Here is a 21578-nt window from a genome sequence, read left to right on the forward strand (position 1 = left end):
GTCTACTTTAAGATGGTAAACATGAGCAAGTGTCTTGATATTTGAACATGCAATGTCAATACTACTATCTAGAATTTATTTTGCAAATGCTTTATTTCCCCATGATGGAGGATTAGCTCACAAGTATAGGTTAAAATAATTTATGTTTAGATAATTAAAGTCTATGACATTTCTTGGGCTTTGTTAAACTGATATGGGGTGCAGTTAAAAAAATTTACAGCAGAGAAAATCCCTATATATCGGTTAAACCTTATTCCTGCATAATTTTCTTGTTTACATTACAGTGACAGCAAACTCTAAATGGTGATGCTTGTAATATTTGCAGAGATTTCAAATTACTGTAACTCATGTAACATAGTCTGTCACTTCATTAAAGACAAGCATAGAACACATTTAGTGAAAAATAATACATTACTTTTACAGAGAAGGTCATGTTATTGGCCAGAAGTATTAAAAATAATTTTTGTTTGTGAGGTGGATGATGGTGGATTTGTTCACAAGTATCGGTTAAAATTAAATAAATGTTCCTAAAGCCAAGGATGGTTGAAAGTCGACTTACTATCAAGCTCGTGATTGTGAAAATGACACAATCTACAAGAACATAAAGAATTGACTTTGAAGTATAACAAGTGGTGTTCGAAAGTTTGCTAGATTGCATACCAGCGAGACGAGGTGGCCGAGTGGTTAAGCCGAAGGACTGCTAATCCATTGTGCTCTGCACGTATGGGTTCAAATCCCGTCCTCGTTGTCACAATGCTTTTTAGGTAGAAGAGGCATTTTTACATATACTGCTACAAAAGCTGACACACAAATGGCCAAAATAAACAAGTCAAATCAAGAAGTCTACTTTAAGATGGTAAACATGTGCAAATGTCTTGATATTTGAACATGAATGTCAATACTACTATCTAGAATTTATTTTGCAAATGCTTTATTTCCCCATGATGGTGGATTAGCTCACAAGTATAGGTTAAAATAATTTATGTTTAGATAATTAAAGTCTGACTTTTCTTGGGCTTTGTTAAACTGATATGGGATGCAGTTAAAAAATTTTACAGCAGAGCCCTTAATATAGGTTAAACCTTATTCCTGCATAATTTTCTTGTTTACACTACAGTGACAGCAAACTCTAAATGGTGATGTTTGTAATATTTACAGAGATTTGAAATTACTGTAACTCATGTAACATAGTCTGTCACTTCATTAAAGACAAGCATAGAACACATTTAGTGAAAATTAATACATTACTTTTACAGAGAAGGTCATGTTATTGGCCAGAAGTATTAAAAATCATTTTTGTTTGTGAGGTGGGTGATGGTGGATTTGTTCACAAGTTTCGGTTAAAATTAAATAAATGTTCCTAAAGCCAAGGATGGTTGAAAGTCGACTTGCTATCAAGCTTGTGATTGTGAAAATGACACAATCTACAAGAACATAAAGAATTGACTTTGAAGTATAACAAGTGGCATTGGAAAGTTTGCCAGATTGCATACCAGTCAGACGAGGTGGCCGAGTGGTTAAGGCGATGGACTGCTAATCCATTGTGCTCTTCACACATGGGTTCAAATCCCATCCTCGTTGTCACAATGCTCTTTAGGTAGAAGAGGAATTTTTACAAATACTGCTTCATAAACCAACAAGTGAAGCTAACACAAAAATGTCCAAAATAAACAAGTCAAATCAAGAAGTCTACTTTAAGATGGTAAACATGAGCAAGTGTCTTGATATTTGAACATGCAATGTCAATACTACTATCTAGAATTTATTTTGCAAATGCTTTATTTCCCCATGATGGTGGATTAGCTCAAAAGTATAGGTTTAAATGATTTATGTTTAGATAATTAAAGTCTATGACATTTCTTGGGCTTTGTTAAACTGATATGGGATGCAGTTAAAAAATTTTACAGCAGAGCCCTTAATATAAGTTAAACCTTATTCCTGCATAATTTTCTTGTTTACATTACAGTGACAGCAATCTCTAAATGGTGATGTTTGTAATATTTGCAGAGATTTGAAATTACTGTAACTCATGTAACATAGTCTGTCACTTCATTAAAGACAAGCATATAACACATTTAGTGAAAATTAATACAATACTTTTACAGAGAAGGTCATGTTATTGGCCAGAAGTATTAAAAAACATTTTTTTTGTGAGGTGGGTGATGGTGGATTTGTTCACAAGTTTCGGTTAAAGTTAAATAAATGTTCCTAAAGCCAAGGATGGTTGAAAGTCGACTTGCTATCAAGCTCGTGATTTTGAAAATGACACAATCTACAAGAACATAAAGAATTGACTTTGAAGTATAAAAAGTGGTGTTGGAAAGTTTGCCAGATTGCATACCAGTGAGACGAGGTGGCCGAGTGGTTAAGGCGATGGACTGCTAATCCATTGTGCTCTGCACGTATGGGTTCAAATCCCATCCTCGTCGTCACAATGCTTTTTAGGTAGAAGAGGCATTTTTACAAATACTGCTACAAAGCTGACACACAAATGGCCAAAATAAACAAGTCAAATCAAGAAGTCTACTTTAAGATGGTAAACATGAGCAAGTGTCTTGATATTTGAACATGCAATGTCAATACTACTATCTAGAATTTATTTTGCAAATGCTTTATTTCCCCATGATGGTGGATTAGCTCAAAAGTATAGGTTTAAATAATTTATGTTTAGATAATTAAAGTCTATGACATTTCTTGGGCTTTGTTAAACTGATATGGGATGCAGTTAAAAAATTTTACAGCAGAGCCCTTAATATAGGTTAAACCTTATTCCTGCATAATTTTCTTGTTTATATTACAGTGACAGCAAACTATAAATGGTGATGTTTGTAATATTTGCAGAGATTTGAAATTACTGTAACACATGTAACATAGTCTGTCACTTCATTAAAGACAAGCATGAACACATTTAGTGAAAAATAATACATTACTTTTACAGAGAAGGTCATGTTATTGGCCAGAAGTATTAAAAATCATTTTTGTTTGTGAGGTGGGTGATGGTGGATTTGTTCACAAGTTTCGGTTAAAATTAAATAAATGTTCCTAAAGCCAAGGATGGTTGAAAGTCGACTTGCTATCAAGCTTGTGATTGTGAAAATGACACAATCTACAAGAACATAAAGAATTGACTTTGAAGTATAACAAGTGGCATTGGAAAGTTTGCCAGATTGCATACCAGTCAGACGAGGTGGCTGAGTGGTTAAGGTGATGCACTGCTAATCCATTATGCTCTTCAAGCATGGGTTCAAATCCCATCCTCGTTGTCACAATGCTCTTTAGGTAGAAAAGGAATTTTTACAAATACTGCTTCATAAACCAACAAGTGAAGATAACACAAAAATGTCCAAAATAAACAAGTCAAATCAAGAAGTCTACTTTAAGATGGTAAACATGAGCAAGTGTCTTGATATTTGAACATGCAATGTCAATACCACTATCTAGAATTTATTTTGCAAATGCTTTATTTCCCCATGATGGTGGATTAGATCAAAAGTATAGGTTTAAATGATTTATGTTTAGATAATTAAAGTCTATGACATTTCTTGGGCTTTGTTAAACTGATATGGGATGCAGTTAAAAAATTTTACAGCAGAGCCCTTAATATAAGTTAAACCTTATTCCTGCATAATTTTCTTGTTTACATTACAGTGACATCAATCTCTAAATGGTGATGTTTGTAATATTTGCAGAGATTTGAAATTACTGTAACTCATGTAACATAGTCTGTCACTTCATTAAAGACAAGCATATAACACATTTAGTGAAAATTAATACATTACTTTTACAGAGAAGGTCATGTTATTGGCCAGAAGTATTAAAAATCATTTTTGTTTGTGAGGTGGGTGATGGTGGATTTGTTCACAAGTTTCGGTTAAAGTTAAATAAATGTTCCTAAAGCCAAGGATGGTTGAAAGTCGACTTGCTATCAAGCTCGTGATTGTGAAAATGACACAATCTACAAGAACATAAAGATTTGACTTTGAAGTATAACAAGTGGTGTTGGAAAGTTTGCCAGATTTCATACCAGTCAGACGAGGTGGCCGAGTGGTTAAGGCGATGGACTGCTAATCCATTATGCTCTTCAAGCATGGGTTCAAATCCCATCCTCGTTGTCACAATGCTCTTTAGGTAGAAGAGGAATTTTTACAAATACTGCTTCATAAACCAACAAGTGAAGATAACACAAAAATGTCCAAAATAAACAAGTCAAATCAAGAAGTCTACTTTAAGATGGTAAACATGAGCAAGTGTCTTGATATTTGAACATGCAATGTCAATACTACTATCTAGAATTTATTTTGCAAATGCTTTATTTCCCCATGATGGTGGATTAGCTCAAAAGTATAGGTTTAAATAATTTATGTTTAGATAATTAAAGTCTATGACATTTCTTGGGCTTTGTTAAACTGATATGGGATGCAGTTAAAAATTTTTACAGCAGAGCCCTTAATATAGGTTTAAACTTATTCCTGCATAATTTTCTTGTTTACATTACAGTGACAGCAAACTCTAAATGGTGATGTTTGTAATATTTGCAGAGATTTGAAATTACTGTAACTCATGTAACATAGTCTGTCACTTCATTAAAGACAAGCATGAACAAATTTAGTGAAAAATAATACATTACTTTTACAGAGAAGGTCATGTTATTGGCCAGAAGTATTAAAAATCATTTTTGTTTGTGAGGTGGATGATGGTGGATTTGTTCACAAGTATCGGTTAAAATTAAATAAATGTTCCTAAAGCCAAGGATGTTTGAAAGTCAACTTGCTATCAAGCTCATGATTGTGAAAATGACACAATCTACAAGAACATAAAGAATTGACTTTGAAGTATAACAAGTGGTGTTGGAAAGTTTGCCAAATTGCATACCAGTGAAATGAGGTAGCTGAGTGGTTAAGGCAATGGACTGCTAATCCATTGTGCTCTACTCGCATGGGTTCAAATCCCATCCTCGTCGTCACAATGCTTTTTAGGTAGAAGAGGCATTTTTACAAATACTGCTTCATAAACCAGCAAGTGAAGCTGACACAAAAATGGCCAAAATAAACAAATCAAATCAAGAAGTCTACTTTAAGATGGTAAACATGAGCAAGTGTCTTGATATTTGAACATGCAATGTCAATACTACTATCTAGAATTTATTTTGCAAATGCTTTATTTCCCCATGATGGAGGATTAGCTCACAAGTATAGGTTAAAATAATTTATGTTTAGATAATTAAAGTCTATGACATTTCTTGGGCTTTGTTAAACTGATATGGGGTGCAGTTAAAAAAATTTACAGCAGAGAAAATCCCTATATATCGGTTAAACCTTATTCCTGCATAATTTTCTTGTTTACATTACAGTGACAGCAAACTCTAAATGGTGATGCTTGTAATATTTGCAGAGATTTCAAATTACTGTAACTCATGTAACATAGTCTGTCACTTCATTAAAGACAAGCATAGAACACATTTAGTGAAAAATAATACATTACTTTTACAGAGAAGGTCATGTTATTGGCCAGAAGTATTAAAAATAATTTTTGTTTGTGAGGTGGATGATGGTGGATTTGTTCACAAGTATCGGTTAAAATTAAATAAATGTTCCTAAAGCCAAGGATGGTTGAAAGTCGACTTACTATCAAGCTCGTGATTGTGAAAATGACACAATCTACAAGAACATAAAGAATTGACTTTGAAGTATAACAAGTGGTGTTCGAAAGTTTGCTAGATTGCATACCAGCGAGACGAGGTGGCCGAGTGGTTAAGCCGAAGGACTGCTAATCCATTGTGCTCTGCACGTATGGGTTCAAATCCCGTCCTCGTTGTCACAATGCTTTTTAGGTAGAAGAGGCATTTTTACAAATACTGCTACAAAAGCTGACACACAAATGGCCAAAATAAACAAGTCAAATCAAGAAGTCTACTTTAAGATGGTAAACATGTGCAAATGTCTTGATATTTGAACATGAATGTCAATACTACTATCTAGAATTTATTTTGCAAATGCTTTATTTCCCCATGATGGTGGATTAGCTCACAAGTATAGGTTAAAATAATTTATGTTTAGATAATTAAAGTCTGACTTTTCTTGGGCTTTGTTAAACTGATATGGGATGCAGTTAAAAATTTTTACAGCAGAGCCCTTAATATAGGTTAAACCTTATTCCTGCATAATTTTCTTGTTTACACTACAGTGACAGCAAACTCTAAATGGTGATGTTTGTAATATTTACAGAGATTTGAAATTACTGTAACTCATGTAACATAGTCTGTCACTTCATTAAAGACAAGCATAGAACACATTTAGTGAAAATTAATACATTACTTTTACAGAGAAGGTCATGTTATTGGCCAGAAGTATTAAAAATCATTTTTGTTTGTGAGGTGGGTGATGGTGGATTTGTTCACAAGTTTCGGTTAAAATTAAATAAATGTTCCTAAAGCCAAGGATGGTTGAAAGTCGACTTGCTATCAAGCTTGTGATTGTGAAAATGACACAATCTACAAGAACATAAAGAATTGACTTTGAAGTATAACAAGTGGCATTGGAAAGTTTGCCAGATTGCATACCAGTCAGACGAGGTGGCCGAGTGGTTAAGGCGATGGACTGCTAATCCATTGTGCTCTTCACACATGGGTTCAAATCCCATCCTCGTTGTCACAATGCTCTTTAGGTAGAAGAGGAATTTTTACAAATACTGCTTCATAAACCAACAAGTGAAGCTAACACAAAAATGTCCAAAATAAACAAGTCAAATCAAGAAGTCTACTTTAAGATGGTAAACATGAGCAAGTGTCTTGATATTTGAACATGCAATGTCAATACTACTATCTAGAATTTATTTTGCAAATGCTTTATTTCCCCATGATGGTGGATTAGCTCAAAAGTATAGGTTTAAATGATTTATGTTTAGATAATTAAAGTCTATGACATTTCTTGGGCTTTGTTAAACTGATATGGGATGCAGTTAAAAATTTTTACAGCAGAGCCCTTAATATAAGTTAAACCTTATTCCTGCATAATTTTCTTGTTTACATTACAGTGACAGCAATCTCTAAATGGTGATGTTTGTAATATTTGCAGAGATTTGAAATTACTGTAACTCATGTAACATAGTCTGTCACTTCATTAAAGACAAGCATATAACACATTTAGTGAAAATTAATACAATACTTTTACAGAGAAGGTCATGTTATTGGCCAGAAGTATTAAAAAACATTTTTTTTGTGAGGTGGGTGATGGTGGATTTGTTCACAAGTTTCGGTTAAAGTTAAATAAATGTTCCTAAAGCCAAGGATGGTTGAAAGTCGACTTGCTATCAAGCTCGTGATTTTGAAAATGACACAATCTACAAGAACATAAAGAATTGACTTTGAAGTATAAAAAGTGGTGTTGGAAAGTTTGCCAGATTGCATACCAGTGAGACGAGGTGGCCGAGTGGTTAAGGCGATGGACTGCTAATCCATTGTGCTCTGCACGTATGGGTTCAAATCCCATCCTCGTCGTCACAATGCTTTTTAGGTAGAAGAGGCATTTTTACAAATACTGCTACAAAAGCTGACACACAAATGGCCAAAATAAACAAGTCAAATCAAGAAGTCTACTTTAAGATGGTAAACATGAGCAAGTGTCTTGATATTTGAACATGCAATGTCAATACTACTATCTAGAATTTATTTTGCAAATGCTTTATTTCCCCATGATGGTGGATTAGCTCAAAAGTATAGGTTTAAATAATTTATGTTTAGATAATTAAAGTCTATGACATTTCTTGGGCTTTGTTAAACTGATATGGGATGCAGTTAAAAATTTTTACAGCAGAGCCCTTAATATAGGTTAAACCTTATTCCTGCATAATTTTCTTGTTTATATTACAGTGACAGCAAACTATAAATGGTGATGTTTGTAATATTTGCAGAGATTTGAAATTACTGTAACACATGTAACATAGTCTGTCACTTCATTAAAGACAAGCATGAACACATTTAGTGAAAAATAATACATTACTTTTACAGAGAAGGTCATGTTATTGGCCAGAAGTATTAAAAATCATTTTTGTTTGTGAGGTGGGTGATGGTGGATTTGTTCACAAGTTTCGGTTAAAATTAAATAAATGTTCCTAAAGCCAAGGATGGTTGAAAGTCGACTTGCTATCAAGCTTGTGATTGTGAAAATGACACAATCTACAAGAACATAAAGAATTGACTTTGAAGTATAACAAGTGGCATTGGAAAGTTTGCCAGATTGCATACCAGTCAGACGAGGTGGCTGAGTGGTTAAGGTGATGCACTGCTAATCCATTATGCTCTTCAAGCATGGGTTCAAATCCCATCCTCGTTGTCACAATGCTCTTTAGGTAGAAAAGGAATTTTTACAAATACTGCTTCATAAACCAACAAGTGAAGATAACACAAAAATGTCCAAAATAAACAAGTCAAATCAAGAAGTCTACTTTAAGATGGTAAACATGAGCAAGTGTCTTGATATTTGAACATGCAATGTCAATACTACTATCTAGAATTTATTTTGCAAATGCTTTATTTCCCCATGATGGTGGATTAGAGCAAAAGTATAGGTTTAAATGATTTATGTTTAGATAATTAAAGTCTATGACATTTCTTGGGCTTTGTTAAACTGATATGGGATGCAGTTAAAAATTTTTACAGCAGAGCCCTTAATATAAGTTAAACCTTATTCCTGCATAATTTTCTTGTTTACATTACAGTGACATCAATCTCTAAATGGTGATGTTTGTAATATTTGCAGAGATTTGAAATTACTGTAACTCATGTAACATAGTCTGTCACTTCATTAAAGACAAGCATATAACACATTTAGTGAAAATTAATACATTACTTTTACAGAGAAGGTCATGTTATTGGCCAGAAGTATTAAAAATCATTTTTGTTTGTGAGGTGGGTGATGGTGGATTTGTTCACAAGTTTCGGTTAAAGTTAAATAAATGTTCCTAAAGCCAAGGATGGTTGAAAGTCGACTTGCTATCAAGCTCGTGATTGTGAAAATGACACAATCTACAAGAACATAAAGATTTGACTTTGAAGTATAACAAGTGGTGTTGGAAAGTTTGCCAGATTTCATACCAGTCAGACGAGGTGGCCGAGTGGTTAAGGCGATGGACTGCTAATCCATTATGCTCTTCAAGCATGGGTTCAAATCCCATCCTCGTTGTCACAATGCTCTTTAGGTAGAAGAGGAATTTTTACAAATACTGCTTCATAAACCAACAAGTGAAGATAACACAAAAATGTCCAAAATAAACAAGTCAAATCAAGAAGTCTACTTTAAGATGGTAAACATGAGCAAGTGTCTTGATATTTGAACATGCAATGTCAATACTACTATCTAGAATTTATTTTGCAAATGCTTTATTTCCCCATGATGGTGGATTAGCTCAAAAGTATAGGTTTAAATAATTTATGTTTAGATAATTAAAGTCTATGACATTTCTTGGGCTTTGTTAAACTGATATGGGATGCAGTTAAAAATTTTTACAGCAGAGCCCTTAATATAGGTTTAAACTTATTCCTGCATAATTTTCTTGTTTACATTACAGTGACAGCAAACTCTAAATGGTGATGTTTGTAATATTTGCAGAGATTTGAAATTACTGTAACTCATGTAACATAGTCTGTCACTTCATTAAAGACAAGCATGAACAAATTTAGTGAAAAATAATACATTACTTTTACAGAGAAGGTCATGTTATTGGCCAGAAGTATTAAAAATCATTTTTGTTTGTGAGGTGGGTGATGGTGGATTTGTTCACAAGTTTCGGTTAAAATTAAATAAATGTTCCTAAAGCCAAGGATGTTTGAAAGTCAACTTGCTATCAAGCTCATGATTGTGAAAATGACACAATCTACAAGAACATAAAGAATTGACTTTGAAGTATAACAAGTGGTGTTGGAAAGTTTGCCAAATTGCATACCAGTGAAATGAGGTAGCTGAGTGGTTAAGGCAATGGACTGCTAATCCATTGTGCTCTACTCGCATGGGTTCAAATCCCATCCTCGTCGTCACAATGCTTTTTAGGTAGAAGAGGCATTTTTACAAATACTGCTTCATAAACCAGCAAGTGAAGCTAAAACAAAAATGGCCAAAATAAACAAATCAAATCAAGAAGTCTACTTTAAGATGGTAAACATGAGCAAGTGTCTTGATATTTGAACATGCAATGTCAATACTACTATCTAGAATTTATTTTGCAAATGCTTTATTTCCCCATGATGGTGGATTAGCTCACAAGTATAGGTTAAAATAATTTATGTTTAGATAATTAAAGTCTATGACATTTCTTGGGCTTTGTTAAACTGATATGGGGTGCAGTTAAAAAAATTTACAGCAGAGAAAATCCCTATATATCGGTTAAACCTTATTCCTGCATAATTTTCTTGTTTACATTACAGTGACAGCAAACTCTAAATGGTGATGCTTGTAATATTTGCAGAGATTTCAAATTACTGTAACTCATGTAACATAGTCTGTCACTTCATTAAAGACAAGCATAGAACACATTTAGTGAAAAATAATACATTACTTTTACAGAGAAGGTCATGTTATTGGCCAGAAGTATTAAAAATAATTTTTGTTTGTGAGGTGGATGATGGTGGATTTGTTCACAAGTATCGGTTAAAATTAAATAAATGTTCCTAAAGCCAAGGATGGTTGAAAGTCGACTTGCTATCAAGCTCGTGATTGTGAAAATGACACAATCTACAAGAACATAAAGAATTGACTTTGAAGTATAACAAGTGGTGTTCGAAAGTTTGCTAGATTGCATACCAGCGAGACGAGGTGGCCGAGTGGTTAAGCCGAAGGACTGCTAATCCATTGTGCTCTGCACGTATGGGTTCAAATCCCGTCCTCGTTGTCACAATGCTTTTTAGGTAGAAGAGGCATTTTTACAAATACTGCTTCATAAACCAACAAATGAAGCTAATACAAAAATGTCCAAAATAAACAAGTCAAATCAAGAAGTCTACTTTAAGATGGTAAACATGAGCAAGTGTCTTGATATTTGAACATGCAATGTCAATACTACTATCTAGAATTTATTTTGCAAATGCTTTATTTCCCCATGATGGTGGATTAGCTCACAAGTATAGGTTAAAATGATTTATGTTTAGATAATTAAAGTCTATGACATTTCTTGGGCTTTGTTAAACTGATATGGGATGCAGTTAAAAAAAATTACAGCAGAGCCCTTAATATAGGTTAAACCTTATTCCTGCATAATTTTCTTGTTTACATTACAGTGACAGCAAACTCTAAATGGTGATGTTTGTAATATTTGCAGAGATTTTAAATTACTGTAACTCATGTAACATAGTCTGTCACTTCATTAAAGACAAGCATAGAACACATTTAGTGAAAATTAATACATTACTTTTACAGAGAAGGTCATGTTATTGGCCAGAAGTATTAAAAATCATTTTTGTTTGTGAGGTGGGTGATGGTGGATTTGTTCACAAGTTTCGGTTAAAGTTAAATAAATGTTCCTAGAGCCAAGGATGGTTGACAGTCGACTTGCTATCAAGCTCGTGATTGTGAAAATAACACAATCTACAAGAACATAAAGAATTGACTTTGAAGTATAACAAGTGGTGTTGAAAAATTTGCCAGAATGCATACCAGTGAGATGAGGTGGCTGACGGGTTAAGGTGATGGACTGCTAATCCATTGTGCTCTGCACGCATGTGTTCAAATCCCATCCTCGTTGTCACAATGCTCTTTAGGTAGAAGAGGAATTTTTACAAATACTGCTTCATAAACCAACAAGTGAAGCTAACACAAAAATGTCCAAAATAAACAAGTCAAATCAAGAAGTCTACTTTAAGATGGTAAACATGAGCAAGTGTCTTGATATTTGAACATGCAATGTCAATACTACTATCTAGAATTTATTTTGCAAATGCTTTATTTCCCCATGATGGTGGATTAGCTCAAAAGTATAGGTTTAAATGATTTATGTTTAGATAATTAAAGTCTATGACATTTCTTGGGCTTTGTTAAACTGATATGGGATGCAGTTAAAAAATTTTTACAGCAGAGCCCTTAATATAAGTTAAACCTTATTCCTGCATAATTTTCTTGTTTACATTACAGTGACAGCAATCTCTAAATGGTGATGTTTGTAATATTTGCAGAGATTTGAAATTACTGTAACTCATGTAACATAGTCTGTCACTTCATTAAAGACAAGCATATAACACATTTAGTGAAAATTAATACAATACTTTTACAGAGAAGGTCATGTTATTGGCCAGAAGTATTAAAAAACATTTTTTTTGTGAGGTGGGTGATGGTGGATTTGTTCACAAGTTTCGGTTAAAGTTAAATAAATGTTCCTAAAGCCAAGGATGGTTGAAAGTCGACTTGCTATCAAGCTCGTGATTTTGAAAATGACACAATCTACAAGAACATAAAGAATTGACTTTGAAGTATAACAAGTGGTGTTGGAAAGTTTGCCAGATTGCATACCGGTGAGACGAGGTGGCCGAGTGGTTAAGGCGATGGACTGCTAATCCATTGTGCTCTGCACGCATGGGTTCAAATCCCATCCTCGTCGTCACAATGCTTTTTAGGTAGAAGAGGCATTTTTACAAATACTGCTACAAAAGCTGACACACAAATGGCCAAAATAAACAAGTCAAATCAAGAAGTCTACTTTAAGATGGTAAACATGAGCAAGTGTCTTGATATTTGAACATGCAATGTCAATACTACTATCTAGAATTTATTTTGCAAATGCTTTATTTCCCCATGATGGTGGATTAGCTCAAAAGTATAGGTTTAAATAATTTATGTTTAGATAATTAAAGTCTATGACATTTCTTGGGCTTTGTTAAACTGATATGGGATGCAGTTAAAAATTTTTACAGCAGAGCCCTTAATATAGGTTAAACCTTATTCCTGCATAATTTTCTTGTTTATATTACAGTGACAGCAAACTATAAATGGTGATGTTTGTAATATTTGCAGAGATTTGAAATTACTGTAACACATGTAACATAGTCTGTCACTTCATTAAAGACAAGCATGAACACATTTAGTGAAAAATAATACATTACTTTTACAGAGAAGGTCATGTTATTGGCCTGAAGTATTAAAAATCATTTTTGTTTGTGAGGTGGGTGATGGTGGATTTGTTCACAAGTTTCGGTTAAAATTAAATAAATGTTCCTAAAGCCAAGGATGGTTGAAAGTCGACTTGCTATCAAGCTTGTGATTGTGAAAATGACACAATCTACAAGAACATAAAGAATTGACTTTGAAGTATAACAAGTGGCATTGGAAAGTTTGCCAGATTGCATACCAGTCAGACGAGGTGGCTGAGTGGTTAAGGTGATGGACTGCTAATCCATTATGCTCTTCAAGCATGGGTTCAAATCCCATCCTCGTTGTCACAATGCTCTTTAGGTAGAAGAGGAATTTTTACAAATACTGCTTCATAAACCAACAAGTGAAGATAACACAAAAATGTCCAAAATAAACAAGTCAAATCAAGAAGTCTACTTTAAGATGGTAAACATGAGCAAGTGTCTTGATATTTGAACATGCAATGTCAATACTACTATCTAGAATTTATTTTGCAAATGCTTTATTTCCCCATGATGGTGGATTAGATCAAAAGTATAGGTTTAAATGATTTATGTTTAGATAATTAAAGTCTATGACATTTCTTGGGCTTTGTTAAACTGATATGGGATGCAGTTAAAAATTTTTACAGCAGAGCCCTTAATATAAGTTAAACCTTATTCCTGCATAATTTTCTTGTTTACATTACAGTGACATCAATCTCTAAATGGTGATGTTTGTAATATTTGCAGAGATTTGAAATTACTGTAACTCATGTAACATAGTCTGTCACTTCATTAAAGACAAGCATATAACACATTTAGTGAAAATTAATACATTACTTTTACAGAGAAGGTCATGTTATTGGCCAGAAGTATTAAAAATCATTTTTGTTTGTGAGGTGGGTGATGGTGGATTTGTTCACAAGTTTCGGTTAAAGTTAAATAAATGTTCCTAAAGCCAAGGATGGTTGAAAGTCGACTTGCTATCAAGCTCGTGATTGTGAAAATGACACAATCTACAAGAACATAAAGAATTGACTTTGAAGTATAACAAGTGGTGTTGGAAAGTTTGCCAGATTTCATACCAGTCAGACGAGGTGGCCGAGTGGTTAAGGCGATGGACTGCTAATCCATTATGCTCTTCAAGCATGGGTTCAAATCCCATCCTCGTTGTCACAATGCTCTTTAGGTAGAAGAGGAATTTTTACAAATACTGCTTCATAAACCAACAAGTGAAGATAACACAAAAATGTCCAAAATAAACAAGTCAAATCAAGAAGTCTACTTTAAGATGGTAAACATGAGCAAGTGTCTTGATATTTGAACATGCAATGTCAATACTACTATCTAGAATTTATTTTGCAAATGCTTTATTTCCCCATGATGGTGGATTAGCTCAAAAGTATAGGTTTAAATAATTTATGTTTAGATAATTAAAGTCTATGACATTTCTTGGGCTTTGTTAAACTGATATGGGATGCAGTTAAAAATTTTTACAGCAGAGCCCTTAATATAGGTTTAAACTTATTCCTGCATAATTTTCTTGTTTACATTACAGTGACAGCAAACTCTAAATGGTGATATTTGTAATATTTGCAGAGATTTGAAATTACTGTAACTCATGTAACATAGTCTGTCACTTCATTAAAGACAAGCATGAACAAATTTAGTGAAAAATAATACATTACTTTTACAGAGAAGGTCATGTTATATGCCAGAAGTATTAAAAATCATTTTTGTTTGTGAGGTGGGTGATGGTGGATTTGTTCACAAGTTTCGGTTAAAATTAAATAAATGTTCCTAAAGCCAAGGATGTTTGAAAGTCAACTTGCTATCAAGCTCATGATTGTGAAAATGACACAATCTACAAGAACATAAAGAATTGACTTTGAAGTATAACAAGTGGTGTTGGAAAGTTTGCCAAATTGCATACCAGTGAAATGAGGTAGCTGAGTGGTTAAGGCAATGGACTGCTAATCCATTGTGCTCTACTCGCATGGGTTCAAATCCCATCCTCGTCGTCACAATGCTTTTTAGGTAGAAGAGGCATTTTTACAAATACTGCTTCATAAACCAGCAAGTGAAGCTGACACAAAAATGGCCAAAATAAACAAATCAAATCAAGAAGTCTACTTTAAGATGGTAAACATGAGCAAGTGTCTTGATATTTGAACATGCAATGTCAATACTACTATCTAGAATTTATTTTGCAAATGCTTTATTTCCCCATGATGGTGGATTAGCTCACAAGTATAGGTTAAAATAATTTATGTTTAGATAATTAAAGTCTATGACATTTCTTGGGCTTTGTTAAACTGATATGGGGTGCAGTTAAAAAAATTTACAGCAGAGAAAATCCCTATATATCGGTTAAACCTTATTCCTGCATAATTTTCTTGTTTACATTACAGTGACAGCAAACTCTAAATGGTGATGCTTGTAATATTTGCAGAGATTTCAAATTACTGTAACTCATGTAACATAGTCTGTCACTTCATTAAAGACAAGCATAGAACACATTTAGTGAAAAATAATACATTACTTTTACAGAGAAGGTCATGTTATTGGCCAGAAGTATTAAAAATCATTTTTGTTTGTGAGGTGGATGATGGTGGATTTGTTCACAAGTATCGGTTAAAATTAAATAAATGTTCCTAAAGCCAAGGATGGTTGAAAGTCGACTTGCTATCAAGCTCGTGATTGTGAAAATGACACAATCTACAAGAACATAAAGAATTGACTTTGAAGTATAACAAGTGGTGTTCGAAAGTTTGCTAGATTGCATACCAGCGAGACGAGGTGGCCGAGTGGTTAAGCCGAAGGACTGCTAATCCATTGTCCTCTGCACGTATGGGCTCAAATCCCCTCCTCGTTGTCACAATGCTTTTTAGGTAGAAGAGGCATTTTTACAAATACTGCTTCATAAACCAACAAGTGAAGCTAATACAAAAATGTCCAAAATAAACAAGTCAAATCAAGAAGTCTACTTTAAGATGGTAAACATGAGCAAGTGTCTTGATATTTGAACATGCAATGTCAATACTACTATCTAGAATTTATTTTGCAAATGCTTTATTTCCCCATGATGGTGGATTAGCTCACAAGTATAGGTTAAAATGATTTATGTTTAGATAATTAAAGTCTATGACATTTCTTGGGCTTTGTTAAACTGATATGGGATGCAGTTAAAAAAAATTACAGCAGAGCCCTTAATATAGGTTAAACCTTATTCCTGCATAATTTTCTTGTTTACATTACAGTGACAGCAAACTCTAAATGGTGATGTTTGTAATATTTGCAGAGATTTTAAATTACTGTAACTCATGTAACATAGTCTGTCACTTCATTAAAGACAAGCATAGAACACATTTAGTGAAAATTAATACATTACTTTTACAGAGAAGGTCATGTTATTGGCCAGAAGTATTAAAAATCATTTTTGTTTGTGAGGTGGGTGATGGTGGATTTGTTCACAAGTTTCGGTTAAAGTTAAATAAATGTTCCTAGAGCCAAGGATGGTTGACAGTCGACTTGCTATCAAGCTCGTGATTGTGAAAATAACACAATCTACAAGAACATAAAGAATTGACTTTGAAGTATAACAAGTGGTGTTGAAAAATTTGCCAGAATGCATACCAGTGAGATGAGGTGGCTGACGGGTTAAGGTGATGGACTGCTAATCCATTGTGCTCTGCACGCATGTGTTCAAATCCCATCCTCGTCGTCACAATGCTTTTTATGTAGAAGAGGCATTTTTACAAATACTGCTACTGACACACAAATGGCCAAAATAAACAAGTCAAATCAAGAAGTCTACTTTAAGATGGTAAACATGAGCAAGTGTCTTGATATTTGAACATGCAATGTCAATACTACTATCTATAATTTATTTTGCAAATACTTTATTTCCCCATGATGGTGGATTAGCTCACAAGTATAGATTTAAATGATTTATGTTTAGATAATTAAAGTCTATGACATTTCTTGGGCTTTGTTAAACTGATATGGGATGCAGTTAAAAATTTTACAGCAGAGCCCTTAATATAGGTTAAACCTTATTCCTGCATAATTTTCTTGTTTACATTACAGTGACAGCAAACTCTAAATGGTGATGTTTGTAATATTTGCAGAGATTTGAAATTACTGTAACTCATGTAACATAGTCTGTCACTTCATTAAAGACAAGCATAGAACACATTTAGTGAAAATTAATATATTACTTTTACGGAGTAGGTCATGTTATTGGCCAGAAGTATTAAAAATCATTTTTGTTTGTGAGGTGGGTGATGGTGGATTTGTTCACAAGTTTCGGTTAAAGTTAAATAAATGTTCCTAAAGCCAAGGATGGTTGAAAGTCGACTTGCTATCAAGCTCGTGATTGTGAAAATGACACAATCTACAAGAACATAAAGAATTGACTTTGAAGTATAACAAGTGGTGTTGGAAAGTTTGCCAAACTGCATACCAGTGAGACGAGGTGGTCGAGTGGTTAAGGCGATGGACTGCTAATCCATTGTGCTCTGCACGCATGGGTTCAAATACCATCCTCGTCGTCACAATGCTCTTTAGGTAGAAGAGGCATTTTTACAAATACTGCTTCATAAACCAGCAAGTAAAACTGACACAAAAATGGCCAAAATAAACAAGTCAAATCAAGAAGTCTACTTTAAGATGGTAAACATGAGCAAGTGTCTTGATATTTGAACATGCAATGTCAATACTACTATCTAGAATTTATTTTGCAAATGCTTTATTTCCCCATGATGGTGGATTAGCTCACAAGTATAGGTTAAAATGATTTATGTTTAGATAATTAAAGTCTATGACATTTCTTGGGCTTTGTTAAACTGATATGGGATGCAGTTAAAAAATTTTACAGCAGAGCCCTTAATATAGGTTAAACCTTATTCCTGCATAATTTTCTTGTTTACATTACAGTGACAGCAAACTCTAAATGGTGATGTTTGTAATATTTGCAGAGATTTCAAATTACTGTAACTCATGTAACATAGTCTGTCACTTCATTAAAGACAAGCATAGAACACATTTAGTGAAAATGAATACATTACTTTTACAGAGAAGGTCATGTTATTGGCCAGAAGTATTAAAAATCTTTTTTGTTTGTGAGGTGGATGATCTTGGATTTGTTCACAAGTATCGGTTAAAATTAAATAAATGTTCCTAAAGCCAAGGATGGTTGAAAGTCGACTTGCTATCAAGCTCGTGATTGTTAAAATGACACAATCTACAAGAACATAAAGACTTGACATTGAAGTATAACAAGTGGTGTTGGAAAGTTTGCCAGACTGCATACCAGTGAGACAAGGTGGCTGAGTGGTTAAGGCGATGGCCTGCTAATCCATTGTGCTCTGCACGCATGGGTTCAAATCCCATCCTCGTCGTCACAATGCTTTTTAGGTAGAAGAGGCATTTTTACAACTGACACACAAATGGCCAAAATAAACAAGTCAAATCAAGAAGTCTACTTTAAGATGGTAAACATGAGCAAGTGTCTTGATATTTAAACATGCAATGTCAATACTACTATCTAGAATTTATTTTGCAAATGCTTTATTTCCCCATGATGGTGGATTAGCTCACAAGTATAGCTTTAAATGATTTATGTTTAGATAATTAAAGTCTATGACATTTCTTGGGCTTTGTTAAACTGATATGCGATGCAGTTAAAATTTTTACAGCAGAGCCCTTAATATAGGTTAAACCTTATTCCTGCATAATTTTCTTGTTTACATTACAGTGACAGCAAACTCTAAATGGTGATGTTTGTAATATTTGCAGAGATTTGAAATTACTGTAACTCATGTAACATAGTCTGTCACTTCATTAAAGACAAGCATAGAACACATTTAGTGAAAATGAATACATTACTTTTACAGAGAAGGTCATGTTATTGGCCAGAAGTATTAAAAATCATTTTTGTTTGTGAGGTGGATGATAGTGGATTTGTTCACAAGTATCGGTTAAAATTAAATAAATGTTCCTAAAGCCAAGGATGGTTGAAAGTCGACTTGCTATCAAGCTCGTGATTGTGAAAATGACACAATCTACAAGAACATAAAGAATTGACTTTGAAGTATAACAAGTGGTGTTGGAAAGTTTGCCAAACTGCATACCAGTGAGACTAGGTGGGCGAGTGGTTAAGGCGATGGACTGCTGATCCATTGTGCTCTGCACGCATGGGTTCAAATCCCATCCTCGTCGTCACAATGCTTTTTAGGTAGAAGAGGCATTTTTACAACTGACACACAAATGGCCAAAATAAACAAGTCAAATCAAGAAGTCTACTTTAAGATGGTAAACATGAGCAAGTGTCTTGATATTTGAACATGCAATGTCAATACTACTATCTAGAATTTATTTTGCAAATGCTTTATTTCCCCATGATGGTGGATTAGCTCACAAGTATAGCTTTAAATGATTTATGTTTAGATAATTAAAGTCTATGACATTTCTTGGGCTTTGTTAAACTGATATGGGATGCAGTTAAACATTTTACAGCAGAGCCCTTAATATAGGTTAAACCTTATTCCTGCATAATTTTCTTGTTTACATTACAGTGACAGCAAACTCTAAATGGTGATGTTTGTAATATTTGCAGAGATTTGAAATTACTGTAACTCATGTAACATAGTCTGTCACTTCATTAAAGACAAGCATAGAACACATTTAGTGAAAATTAGTACATTACTTTTACAGAGAAGGTCATGTTATTGGCCAGAAGTATTAAAAATCATTTTTGTTTGTGAGGTGGGTGATGGTGGATTTGTTCACAAGTTTCGGTTAAGGTTAAATAAATGTTCCTAAAGCCAAGGATGGTTGAAAGTCGACTTGCTATCAAGCTCGTGATTGTGAAAATGACACAATCTACAAGAACATAAAGAATTGACTTTGAAGTATAACAAGTGGTGTTGGAAAGTTTGCCAGATTGCATACCAGTGAGACGAGGTGGTCGAGTGGTTAAGGCGATGGACTGCTAATCCATTGTGCTCTGCACGCATGGGTTCAAATACCATCCTCGTCGTCACAATTCTTTTTAGGTAGAAGAGGCATTTTTACAAATACTGCTTCATAAACCAGCAAGTAAAGCTGACACAAAAATGGCCAAAATAAACAAGTCAAATCAAGAAGTCTACTTTAAGATGGTAAACATGAGCAAGTGTCTTGATATTTGAACATGCAATGTCAATACTACTATCTAGAATTTATTTTGCAAATGCTTTATTTCCCCATAATGGTGGATTAGTTCACAAGTATATGTTAAAATTAAATAATGTGGGGGGGCATGGCCTGGATGTAGCTCTGCAAAGAAGTGCTACTTCAGAGCTCCACTAAAAAGATCCTTAATCTCCTAAATTGTTATCAGCCCCTGCAGCCAACACTACTCTTTTTGGCACTGTCCACAGCTGTGGACAGTATACTATGATTGGGGACCCTGGCGAGTGGCTCCTTTTACCTTTTTCTGTCTGAGGCCTGTGTCCCATCTTGCAGCCGGGACCTCGATTTTTTGGAGCCTTCCCCACCGTGAGCTCCGGGACCGGAGCGAGGCCGTGCCGGGATCCGTAGCTGCCTCCCCTTTCCTCTCCGACTGCTAATCATCAGCCCCTACCTTCTCGGGACCCTCAGGCACAGCTGTGTGGTGGCGGATACCCCCCGTTTGTCCTCCGGAGCTGCAGCAGTGACCTGCCTTCCTCTGTCTCTGTCTCTCTCCCTGCCGGCAGCCATCTTGCTGCATGCAGGTGACGCGTCTCCTATCAATTGCTGCAGTACTAGTTGAATTCTCCCACTGCCTTCATGTTCCTCCTTCTCCCCCTCTGCACATCTCAGGCCTTATTCCCTGTGGCCCTGCGCAGCCAGGACCCCGTGCTCTGAGCCTCCTAGAAGCGGGACCCATGATCGGAGCGCACCAGTTCCGAGACCTGTGGTGGATTCCCCCCCTCTGAGCCTGCTTATCCAGCATCCTCTGCCTAACCCACACCCTCGGGAGCAGGTGTGTGGAGGAAGACCCCCCTAATTTGTTTCCCAGAGCCACTGCTGCAGTCTGTCACTCCCTACATGTCTCCCGGATGGCGGCCATCTTACCGCACCCGGATCGGCGGCCAGTGACATCATCATTCACCTGCTCCTGCCGCTCAGACAGCAATCTCCCCCTCAGTACACCTGTACACTTACCCCCTGTGTCCCTGCGCAGTTTTGATCTCACTCTACAGCCTGCAATTGCCGCGACTTCCCCAAAACCTGGGGGCCGCAGCATATATCCCTGCAAGTGCCGACCTGCTGGATGCACTTGCTTAAACGGAGACCTGGTATCGGTTCTCCCCTCCCTGCTTCCCCTGGTCTTCATGACAGTGTGTGGCCCCTGCCATCAACCCCATCTAACAGGTGCCTGTCGGGGCGCTCAGTACCAACCCGTGGCTGCTCTGCTGGCTCAAGCCACCAGGAATCTGGTAGAGTCCTAGGAGAAGAGGTC

The 21578-nt window shown here is 35.2% G+C and overlaps 19 non-coding genes across 19 annotated transcripts; all 19 read left to right on the forward strand.

Annotated features, from left to right (window-relative positions):
* The first annotated feature begins 666 nt into the window (after positions 1-666).
* Positions 667-748, forward strand: TRNAS-GCU (transfer RNA serine (anticodon GCU)). Its single transcript has one exon. It is a non-coding gene; the product is annotated as a tRNA-Ser (tRNA).
* A 751-nt stretch (positions 749-1499) lies between these two features.
* On the forward strand, positions 1500-1581 carry TRNAS-GCU (transfer RNA serine (anticodon GCU)). Its single transcript has one exon. It is a non-coding gene; the product is annotated as a tRNA-Ser (tRNA).
* A 766-nt stretch (positions 1582-2347) lies between these two features.
* Positions 2348-2429, forward strand: TRNAS-GCU (transfer RNA serine (anticodon GCU)). Its single transcript has one exon. It is a non-coding gene; the product is annotated as a tRNA-Ser (tRNA).
* A 1601-nt stretch (positions 2430-4030) lies between these two features.
* Positions 4031-4112, forward strand: TRNAS-GCU (transfer RNA serine (anticodon GCU)). The gene has a single exon. It is a non-coding gene; the product is annotated as a tRNA-Ser (tRNA).
* Positions 4113-4878: 766 nt separating this feature from the next.
* On the forward strand, positions 4879-4960 carry TRNAS-GCU (transfer RNA serine (anticodon GCU)). The gene has a single exon. It is a non-coding gene; the product is annotated as a tRNA-Ser (tRNA).
* A 772-nt stretch (positions 4961-5732) lies between these two features.
* TRNAS-GCU (transfer RNA serine (anticodon GCU)) lies at positions 5733-5814 on the forward strand. Its single transcript has one exon. It is a non-coding gene; the product is annotated as a tRNA-Ser (tRNA).
* Positions 5815-6565: 751 nt separating this feature from the next.
* TRNAS-GCU (transfer RNA serine (anticodon GCU)) lies at positions 6566-6647 on the forward strand. The gene has a single exon. It is a non-coding gene; the product is annotated as a tRNA-Ser (tRNA).
* Positions 6648-7413: 766 nt separating this feature from the next.
* TRNAS-GCU (transfer RNA serine (anticodon GCU)) lies at positions 7414-7495 on the forward strand. The gene has a single exon. It is a non-coding gene; the product is annotated as a tRNA-Ser (tRNA).
* A 1602-nt stretch (positions 7496-9097) lies between these two features.
* On the forward strand, positions 9098-9179 carry TRNAS-GCU (transfer RNA serine (anticodon GCU)). The gene has a single exon. It is a non-coding gene; the product is annotated as a tRNA-Ser (tRNA).
* Positions 9180-9945: 766 nt separating this feature from the next.
* On the forward strand, positions 9946-10027 carry TRNAS-GCU (transfer RNA serine (anticodon GCU)). Its single transcript has one exon. It is a non-coding gene; the product is annotated as a tRNA-Ser (tRNA).
* Positions 10028-10799: 772 nt separating this feature from the next.
* Positions 10800-10881, forward strand: TRNAS-GCU (transfer RNA serine (anticodon GCU)). The gene has a single exon. It is a non-coding gene; the product is annotated as a tRNA-Ser (tRNA).
* A 1616-nt stretch (positions 10882-12497) lies between these two features.
* Positions 12498-12579, forward strand: TRNAS-GCU (transfer RNA serine (anticodon GCU)). Its single transcript has one exon. It is a non-coding gene; the product is annotated as a tRNA-Ser (tRNA).
* A 753-nt stretch (positions 12580-13332) lies between these two features.
* TRNAS-GCU (transfer RNA serine (anticodon GCU)) lies at positions 13333-13414 on the forward strand. The gene has a single exon. It is a non-coding gene; the product is annotated as a tRNA-Ser (tRNA).
* Positions 13415-14181: 767 nt separating this feature from the next.
* On the forward strand, positions 14182-14263 carry TRNAS-GCU (transfer RNA serine (anticodon GCU)). The gene has a single exon. It is a non-coding gene; the product is annotated as a tRNA-Ser (tRNA).
* A 766-nt stretch (positions 14264-15029) lies between these two features.
* Positions 15030-15111, forward strand: TRNAS-GCU (transfer RNA serine (anticodon GCU)). The gene has a single exon. It is a non-coding gene; the product is annotated as a tRNA-Ser (tRNA).
* A 2450-nt stretch (positions 15112-17561) lies between these two features.
* On the forward strand, positions 17562-17643 carry TRNAS-GCU (transfer RNA serine (anticodon GCU)). The gene has a single exon. It is a non-coding gene; the product is annotated as a tRNA-Ser (tRNA).
* Positions 17644-18410: 767 nt separating this feature from the next.
* TRNAS-GCU (transfer RNA serine (anticodon GCU)) lies at positions 18411-18492 on the forward strand. Its single transcript has one exon. It is a non-coding gene; the product is annotated as a tRNA-Ser (tRNA).
* A 738-nt stretch (positions 18493-19230) lies between these two features.
* TRNAS-GCU (transfer RNA serine (anticodon GCU)) lies at positions 19231-19312 on the forward strand. The gene has a single exon. It is a non-coding gene; the product is annotated as a tRNA-Ser (tRNA).
* A 738-nt stretch (positions 19313-20050) lies between these two features.
* Positions 20051-20132, forward strand: TRNAS-GCU (transfer RNA serine (anticodon GCU)). The gene has a single exon. It is a non-coding gene; the product is annotated as a tRNA-Ser (tRNA).
* The last annotated feature ends 1446 nt before the right edge of the window (positions 20133-21578 follow it).

The sequence above is a fragment of the Pseudophryne corroboree genome, chromosome 11, assembly GCF_028390025.1.
Source record: "Pseudophryne corroboree isolate aPseCor3 chromosome 11, aPseCor3.hap2, whole genome shotgun sequence".
Taxonomy (NCBI): domain Eukaryota; kingdom Metazoa; phylum Chordata; class Amphibia; order Anura; family Myobatrachidae; genus Pseudophryne; species Pseudophryne corroboree.